The sequence below is a fragment of the Orbicella faveolata genome, unplaced genomic scaffold (genome assembly GCF_042242905.1).
Source record: "Orbicella faveolata isolate gen_17 unplaced genomic scaffold, um_ofav_v1 contig_26, whole genome shotgun sequence".
Lineage (NCBI taxonomy): Eukaryota > Metazoa > Cnidaria > Anthozoa > Scleractinia > Merulinidae > Orbicella > Orbicella faveolata.
Genome location: NW_028301554.1, coordinates 11,792,501 through 11,802,500, shown reverse-complemented (window position 1 = coordinate 11,802,500; position 10,000 = coordinate 11,792,501).

Below are 10,000 nucleotides of genomic sequence, written 5' to 3'. Positions count from 1 at the left end.
CAAATGATCCCCAAATCGAACTGCAAATGATCCCGGAACGGAAATGATCCCCATATTGGACCGCAAATGATCCCGATCAAAAAATAGAGAATGGCATGGATGGTGGGATGGTGTGGATAGGGAATTGGCGTACGTCACTACCGATGTTTTTATTAAAGCCATCTTATAACTACACTGGCTTACAACTTGCTCTTTTTTTCATACTTTCGACTAAATTTTGTTGCTAACTACGATGTTATGAATATCACCACTCAATCATCAAAACACGACTTGGTTTGCATTTCTTTGCAATTCTCAGTAAAATTATGATCGGTGCAACATACGCTACATATCTTCCTTTGTTAAACATTGATGTTTCGGTATTATAGTTAAATCACATTTTATCAGCCATTAACGCCACTCGTCTAAAGTTTTAAACTAAAATCTAACCATGAAGCAACCATTACAGAAGACGCTGTCACCTGAGCAGACCCACAAACCCACAATGCTTCATCACTCTGTAAAACACCTAGTATGTAGCACTGGAAATTTGAACAAATTTATTTTGTAATTTTTCCTTGGTCGTATTCTCGCTTTAACTCCTGGGAAATGACTACTTGAGTATTCTAAGAAGCCAAAATTCCAAGCTATAGTTATGACGTTCAGCTTCATGACCAAGCAAGGCCAAGGCTTGCGCTTCGTTTTGACAATTAGCTGTTTGATAGATGTTTGATACTATCGCCACCGGGATTTCGAGAATGTTTACAAGTATGTGTTTTTCTAAGACTTCTAATTCAATAGATCGTCTTCACGTGACGTGTTTATATCCTCATCAGGCATAAGAGGCGGTATCTTTATATCTGTTTACAATTAGCGTGCTTCGTTCGGACTCCAGAGCATTTTGAATTTCAGGGTCATGGAGGTTGCGTGACACAAGGCTACGATCGAGTTTGGTGAAAAATATATACTTCTCTCATAATTTTGAGCCTTTTTAGAAGTTAGAGCATTAGGAAAAGTGATTATATAAATGCTTTTTTGTTTAGTATTGATAATCAGTCGCCTAGAAAGCCAAAGTAAGTTCCAGAAGTTTACACTATATTCCGGCCGCCATATTGGTGTACCACGGATGTACACCAACATGGCGTTTTCTTACTGGGCTCTGTAAATTTATGGGAAACATTTACGACGAATATCTGAAGTTTGGGGAAACGCGCAGGCCTAAAACTTGGAGAAGTGTCTTATTTAGTTATCTTCTATAGCGTACATCACAATTTCTTAATTTAGCTTTTTCCATTGTTTGGTTTTCGATTTATTATTTTCTTTTATTGCGTGACAGTGAAAACGATCTGTACCCTTCGAAGAACAACGCAGCAGCTGTGGAATAGTTTTTGTAAAATGATAAAACATGTTTTTTAGTTCATAATTTTTGTACATGTTGTCACCCTCCTCCGATATAAATAGATGCCATTCCTTATTTTTTGATCGGGATCATTTGGGGTCCAATATGGGGATCATTTCCGGTCCGGCATCATTTGCGGTCCTGGGATCATTTGCGAACCCGTACAGATCGTTACGCATTTGAATGTGAGAACAGAAACGCGTCCACGGTCGCGCTTCCCTAATTTCGATCTCACTGTCTGAGTCCAGTCCAGTGGTAAGTACACCTGGTAACTCAGCTTCGTTGTTTAGTATGCCTTCGCTCGATTTTTGGCAAGTAGAAAGTTGTTCTAAAGCTGTGAAATGTTGGAATGGATCCAGTTGTGACCCTAAAGAGTGCTTCAGAAGTTGACTTGAAGCTGTGCATCTTCTGTCAGAAGCGTAATAAGCCAAAGGACGATGTAAGAGAAGCTATAAGTTACAGCAAAAATTTTGTTTACAAAGCGACTACTAAACGAAGAAAGTACAGGGACGTAGCAAACAGAGAGGTTATCGATCGTCTGGTTGATTTACTTGGAAGAAATGACGATACTTGTATTGTTTTACGTTTGGAAACCATATGAAAGGATCAGGCTTGGTCGAAGAATGGGTCGGGAGTGGACTGCTTGGGCCAAATGCAACCGAACGTGTCATGAATGGAAACGCCTACAAGAGAGCTATGCGTGCCCACAAGATTACTCTGCAGTCATTGTGGCAGCTGCTGATGCCTTTTCTGTTAGAATTCTGCCAGAAATCGTACTCAGATCTCTTCCAAGAAGTATCTGCTCTTCCTTGCTCTCCCGAAAATGCTACAGAACTGATAACATCCCTGAAGTCACCATGAGTGAAAAAGATGCTCGACGAATTCGTCGCACAAAGATCCGAGGAAAATGTCAACTTCAAGTTTTGGTGGAACTACATGGAAATGGTATCTGTTCTCCTCATGTTCACTCGGGCTCAGAGAGAAGGGATACGAGACCTGCACTTGCACAGTTTCCGCCAGACGTTGCCATATTTTTTCAGATATGACCATCTGAATTATGCAAGATGGGGATCAGTGTACATTGCAGAGATGGAGCAGTTGCCAAAGGAAGTCTTGGAAGAAATCAGAAAGGGGAACTTCGTTGTCAAATGGAATGAGAGCAAGTTCAACCACGTCAGTCCCGATCACAGCCTTGAATGGCTAAATAGGTTAGGGAAAAGAGGTGGAGGAATCGTGGGCATAACCAAGACGTCATCAGCATTGAATGGCTGGACGGGATAGGGAAAAGAGGTGGAGGAATCGTGGGCATAACCTAGACGTCATCAGCATTGAGTAGGTGGGCTCTGTCCTATAACCTAATGTCACAGATAGCTGAAAAAAATACACACACGATGTTTGGATTGCACCAAGAAGACAAGTTTTCTCATAATGAATCTACTCCTGGAAGGAAAGATCGTGACAAGAAGGATGAATGTTCATTGCTCACCATTCTCAAGCAGTTCATGGTATTTTTACCACCAGAACATCCAACCTGTCCTTATAACATTGCCACTAAAGATCTTGTCACTGATGAAATTCAAGTCTCGCTGTTAAATGCCAAAGAGCTTGGTCGACAACAAATTAAAGAATTCGTGGAGCAAAGGTTGCCAAGTGTCTCTCAACAGCAGCAAGATAGATCATCAGAAGTGAGATTCTGCGACACGATGCACAAGAATAACGCTCCAACTATTGACAACTTGTATCAAGTTGTAAAGAGCAGCAAAGAGAAGAACAAAACCACAATTTTAAGAGCCGACCGAAATGTCCTTCAACGCCTTATTATTGCTTATGAAGTGGGGCTCAAAGTTGATCTCCACAGTGTGCTAAAATATGAGTTGATGCCTGTACCAGTCGCGTTAGCAGATATGAATGGCAGTCTCAGAACTGGGCAGACATCTGTCTTAGCAGACTTAATTACAAGTGGAACAAATTGCCCAAGTGAAATAGAGCTTCAAGGCAGCTCAGGTCTATTAATAGATGGTCTGGCATTAGTTTCCGCAATTGGGAGACCATCTGGTGCTCAAACGTTTTGGGGACTTTGCAGAGAGCTTTCAAGCAGCAGTTCTTCAAGCTGGATCCCGCTATCAGCAAATCCACGTCATATTTGATCGGTATCAAGAAGATTCCATCAAGTCAGGAACGAGAGAAAGACGCACAAAGTTCACTCGCCCTATCTGACGTGCTATTGAAGATGGCAGTGTCCCTCTCCCTCACAGTTGGCCAAACTTCCTTGCATTGCCAGATAACAAGTCAGATCTAGCCAGGTTCCTATCGGAACACGTCATTGTGAACGCACCCCCAGACAAAGTTGTTGTAGCTGCTGAAGGATTTGTAGATGAAAGGGAAGTGCAGTCATCAGAAAGAGCAATCGACCTGTCTGCTCTAAAGGCAACCCACGAGGAAGCAGATACACGTCTGATGGTTCACTGCGTTAACAGCAGTCTTGACAACGTAGTTGTATCGGCAAGGAATACGAATGTCTTGTTGCTTCTTATCGCACATGTCCCCCACATCCCTTGTCCTAACCTGTACATGATGTCTGGAACAGCCACAAAGCGAGAGTATTTCAACATCAGGGCTATCTACGAAAAATCTCTCAGCTGGTTCTGTATCCGCTCTTCTGGCTTTTCAGGCGTTAACGGGTTGCGACACAACGTCCTTCATATGCAACCAGTTAAAGAAATCAGCGTGGAAAGTATTCCTAAAGCAACACACATATCTATCCTCTCTAGGAGAGGGAGAGCTAACCGAAGAAGAGGTGAAAGAAGTCGAGGAATTTGTTTGTAAAATGTACAAATTGGATAGCATTGGATCAGTTGACGAGGCCCGAGCTATATTGTTCTCGAAGAAAGGCAAGCCAGAGGCACTGCCACCGACAAGTGATGCTTTATCACTACATGTAAAGCGTGTTTGCTATCAGGCAATTGTATGGAAACCAGCTCACTGCTCAGAGCCTCATCTTCCAGATCCTCAAACATTAGGGTGGAAGAAGATCGCTGATAACAAACTTCAACCACTCCAAATGACACAAGATCCGATTCCGAAAGCCTGCCAGGAAATAATCTCATGCTTATGCTCTACTGGATGTACAAATCTCCGCTGCAGTTGCACGATCACGTCATTTTCAATGTCATTTTTTGGACGTCATTTTGAGACTGAAGATGGCAAAAAAAAATTTGGTAACAAGCATTTTCGTTTTAAGCACGTCAAATTACTTTAAAAAATTCCTGTTACCAACTTTTTACTAAGAAATGCCTCATAACTTTCAAATTTCTTTAACTTTCAAATCTAGTCTATTGTGTGCAATCTGCCAGGGCGTGGTGCCCTCGGCAGGCTTTGCATACGAGTGCCCGTTTGCACCCTGTACCCAGATTGCAGGCGTGCCGTTGGAACAGGTTGCACCCTTCGCGGTTGTCGTGGAACCACTTTTCCAGCTTCCATGGTTGGGGAAGACGATAGGTTCCTTGTGGGTTCGAAGGGCTCTTTTTCTGCGCCAGCGCCTCCAACGCGGAGGCCGGGAGAAAGGGACATTCCCTGGTCTCGTGATCAAAAGATTTACAACGGAAACATTGCTTGGCGTCCTTCCTTAGGGCAGTGGCGTCAAGTGTGGTCGTGTACAAGGAGTGGTCGAGAATATCGAAGCGCCGGCCCTCTACTCTAACGGATTCCTGCCGAAAGCGGACATCGTGGGCGTAGACCGCTGACCAGATAAATTTTCGACTCGCTTGGTGAATAACGCAACGATATTTGGCCATTTCGCCGTAGCGGTGAGGATTAGCAAGCACAATTATTCGTTCGTATTCCGACCAGGCCGAAAGCCATGTGGAAAAGGAGTCGATTGCACGTTGGGAGCGGGATTTCTGTAAGGTTAAATTCCCCTCTTGGTCGACTACTACCGCGTCTTCTCCGTGAGCTACATGTTCTTTGTGTGGTTTAAGTAAGTCAATGAAATTGACATACTCACCGCGAAGAATTGACTGTTCCAGCTTGGTCGGCTGATGTGAAATATCTTTGCCGGGGAGCGATGGGTCCTCTGTCATGCTGGATTGTGGCATCTGACTCGGCTGAATGCAAACAGTGGCGCCCTGCGGTGTGTTTTTCATTTGCTGTACCTCTGTATTAATTCGCTGTTGATCCGCCGCAAGTTTGTCAACTTGTAGGGCTAGATTGCTGATTGCGGCGAGAACTAAGTCCAGGGAAGCGGGCGAAGCTGTGGTGTTCGTAACAGCAGACTTGGGATGTTCATTGTCTGCATCGCTGGACTTTGGGCTGTTGTGGTTATCTTCGGTCGCAGGCGGTCCTGTACAATGTTTCCCAACTGGACCGAATTGATGCTCTTCGTGCTGAGTGTGACAGCCGGGGCATGTTTCAGCACGTTTACTGGTTTTCCCCATCGTGGGAATGCAGCGTATATCGAAGAATATGGAGTAAAATAAAATACAATTGTACGAGTCGCCGATTGCGCGACCTCGAGGAGAATGTGATACGCGTAAAGATAGGTGCGGCCGAAATACGATCTAAAAATACAATCCATTAAACCTAATTAACTAATATTAATTTGTACTTAAACAAGAAAGGCACACTCTAAACCTCGTATAGTTCGGCAATTATCCATCAGTCAATTCCAGCAGTGCCCATCCCCCCCCGGGTAACCGCGGGGCATTTGCTCAAGTTGTCAGTCCCGGGGGTGGGGCATCCGCAATTTTATCGCGGCCCGGGGGCTGGGCATTTGGGTACCCCGGGGCGACCCCGGGGCATTCGACACAAGTGTTTTGGAAAGTACCATGGATGAGTTCATCGGGAAAGACGAGGCGTTTGTCAAACAATGGCTTGTCCGTCAGGGACTAGAGAAACTTGTTTTTAAAGTTATGTTTTCTCAATTTTAGATATTTCTTCATTACTTGTAAGCATATAAATATAAGCGACAAGGTGAGCTATATTTGTTTATCACAAAACAATAACTGACGTGAACACGACTATTTCGCATTCAAAACTAACCTAGCATTTTTTAAATTCATGAAACTGGAGTTAAAATACTTAAGGTTTGCGAATTCAAATGATGCGATCTTCAAGACAGATCTTGCGAGCTTAAAATGCAATGCATCATCATTTAAGAGCGACTCCCTATAGGGACCGAGTGAGATTGCAAAAATGTGGCACAAGGTTGGTTAATGTCACGGTCTTCATATGTACATGCAAACGCAAACAAAACACGCGAGTTGGGCTACGAAAGACAGTTTAATAGGACAACCTACATACTGCCCGGGACGTGCGGAGATGGGCAAAATACAATTGTACGAGTCGCCGATCGCGCGACCTCGAGGAGAATATGATACGCCTAAAGATAGTGCGGCCGAAATACGATCTAAGAATACAATCCATTAAACCTAATTAACTAATATTAATTTGTACAAAAATGGACCCCTTGATATTTCGTCCAGAGATAACCTATGGTATGCTAAGAATCGTGATATAAGTCTTAGGTTGTAGAGTTTTAACATTTTTGAGAAAATTACGAAAAACCGTCGACAACCCGTGAAGCCGAAAAAATCACAGAAATGAGGTCAAGTTTCATGATCAGATAATCGAATTCGCGTGAAGGCGCATAGCAAATTTTGGCTTTCCGTAGTTTATAATTTTATTTAGGAGGTATTGCTAAGCTGCCTTGATGATATTTTAGACTTACAATTGTAATTCCGAATTCCTGGAGAGCAAGCGAAGAGAACCGAAATTTTTAGACTTTGAAAATCAAAAATTCCATACCGTTTTCAAACATCTCAAAACATACTCGGTATTATGTAGAATTCTTTCAAAATTCAATTCTAGCAAGTACAAGAGCTGCTTTTGAACGTGATATATTTTTTTTCTTGGCAAAAGGTATTTCTGAGGTGAGCGGCCCCATGCAAGTTGACCCAATTTCGAAGAAATTTTGTTTAACCAGAAAATGTAAACAATTCGACTAGCCTTAGCTCGCTTTCTGAGCAAACCATTGAAAAACCCTACCACTTCCCATTAAAACTACCCAGTAAACCTGAGATAACACTTCAATGACAGCTTACCTTCCAAGTGGGTGTTTGAAGGCAAATAATTTTGACGTTCTCAGTTAATTTTTCTGTTGCTTTCTTGTTGCAGCGCTTTATGATTTAGGGTCATAACTTGACATCGAGCTTGTACGCCGGTTCCAGGCTAAGCTCGTGCAACACTTTTCCGGAAAATCGATCCATATGTTGCAATATCTATCTCTCAGTGAGCAGCCTCTTCATATGCAGTTAGTTTCTTGTATAATAAAAAAAATTCCTAAGCTCGGTCTAGTGAGTGTAACGCAATCTTTCCTGTCACTTCCGGACCTGGGCCCGTTTCTCGAAAGCCCCGGAAACTTTTCGGGCCCGTTAAGTCATTTTTAGTTTATCTGTATCTAAAAACGGAGAAGTGTATACGCCTGAAACTTCTTGTATGAAGAGAACCTCTGTTCATATTAAGAATATGTGAATAAAACAGCTCTGTAATCGTAAGATTCGAGATTTTGCTATGGCTTTTCGGGCCCGAAAAGTTTCCGGGGCTTTCGAGAAACGGGCCCCAGATGATTAATTTTTTTTTTCTGACGGGGAAGGGGGAAAGAAGTTTTCCTATGCCACAATTTCTTTTTCTTGTTGATGTTGCAGGCAATGCAATTACGCAATTACATGGCCACTGCAACAATTTAATTAAGGTTTTCCATCATGATTCAAAGTGTTTTTTTTTTTTTGACAAAGTGAGCGCTCGAGGTTATACAATACACTTCAAAAGACCTAAACTCATTTTCCTGCACATATCTTTGTAAAGTTCTAAAGATTTTAATCCAGTGGAGTTTGTCCGTGTAATAAGGTTTGCCGAATTTAAGAAAAAGTTAGGAGCCTCGCACGTGCTAGCTTCGCTTATCGGGCGAACGATCGAAAAGTTCGATTTTATAAGATAACACCTCGAACGCCGTGAGAATTCTATATTTAGAACTTTTTAGAGATAAACAAACCGTTTGCCACAGATCTATTTGCGTTCGGTAATTATCTGTTTTAAACTTAGATCGCTCTCGATGGCAACTCTCAAAAACAGTTTTACGTGCTCTTTGCTCGTACGAAAAGAAACGTGTCTTGTGCGAACCCAAAACCAAATCATTTCTAGTTTCCAAAGTGATAGTTTTCGAGAATCATATAAAAGCGTGCGTCTACTTCTGCATCAAAAGGTATCTTGTTGAACGTAATTCCTAAAAAGTTGTATGCTCCACGAAGGGGACCTATTTGTGTGTTCACCTGCCATGGGTAAATTGGTAAATACAATTAATACAAATTACGAAAACTCGCTTTGCAGCTAGTAACTAGCCCTTTTTCAGAGATATATTACTATTACCTTTTATCTGGCTCTAGGAAATCATTAGTAATAGACCTGCCCAGGCATTTGACTTTTGGAGCTAAAACTAGATAGTATTTCTAGTTTGTTTTACAGTCACTAGAAAATGGGAAATGTAAAATGTGTTGCGTGTATATAGATCGTTTTCACTGTCACGCAATAAAAAAACAAATCGAAAACCATCCTTTGGAAAAAGCTATGAAATTATGATGTTATAGAAGATAACTAAATAAGACACTTCTCCAAGTTTTAGGCCTGCGCGTTTCCCCAAACTTCAGATATTCGTGGAAATGTTTCGCAGATATTTACAGAGCCCAGTATGAAAACGCCATGTTGGTGTACCTCCGTGGTACACCAATATGGCGGCCGGAAAATAGTGTAAACATCTGGAACTTCCTTTGGCTATCTAGGCGACTGATTATCAGTACTGATCAAAGGAGCATTTACATAAGCACTTTTCCTAATGCTCTAATTTCTAAAAAGGCTCAAAATCATGAGATAAGTATATATTTTTCGACGAACTCTATCGTAGCCTTGTGTCACGCACCTCCATAACCCTGAAATTCAAAATGCTCTGGATTCCAAACGAAGCACGTTATTGAGCTGTAAAATTGTAAACAGATATAAATATACCGCCTCTTATGCCTGACGAGGATAAAAACCTTGGTGGCTCTTTAGTTTTGGATTTTAGAAAGTGATGACGTCACGTGAAAACGATCTATACACCGATTCAAAGCATTGCATACAACTCTCCTTCGAAATAGGCTTGTGATTACAAATAAAAAATGTTACAGAAACCCAAAACGAAAACATTGTATGTTAGTAAGAATGAAAATGAAGAAATGAGCAAGTACAAGACAAATATATCCACGCGGCTGTATTTGCGGCACGTGATCACTTAGATGTGAAGATTGCGTGACATCGATCTGGGACTATTTTTCAGTTCAATTAGTGCCTTCACTTCTTGCCTCTTTTCATTAGAAATGTTCCATACAAAACTCAATAGATACCCAGGGGATGCTTTATATGAAAGACATGAATCCAGGTCCTGCAAAAATATTGCACAAGCCAGAGAAAGGTGACACTTAGAAAATGCCGTAGCCATATGAAAAAGCTGGGGGCTGAGTACGGCAGCAAGACACAGGAAAATTAGCGAAGAACATCAAAATTATTTGCCTTCAAACACCCACTTGGAAGGTA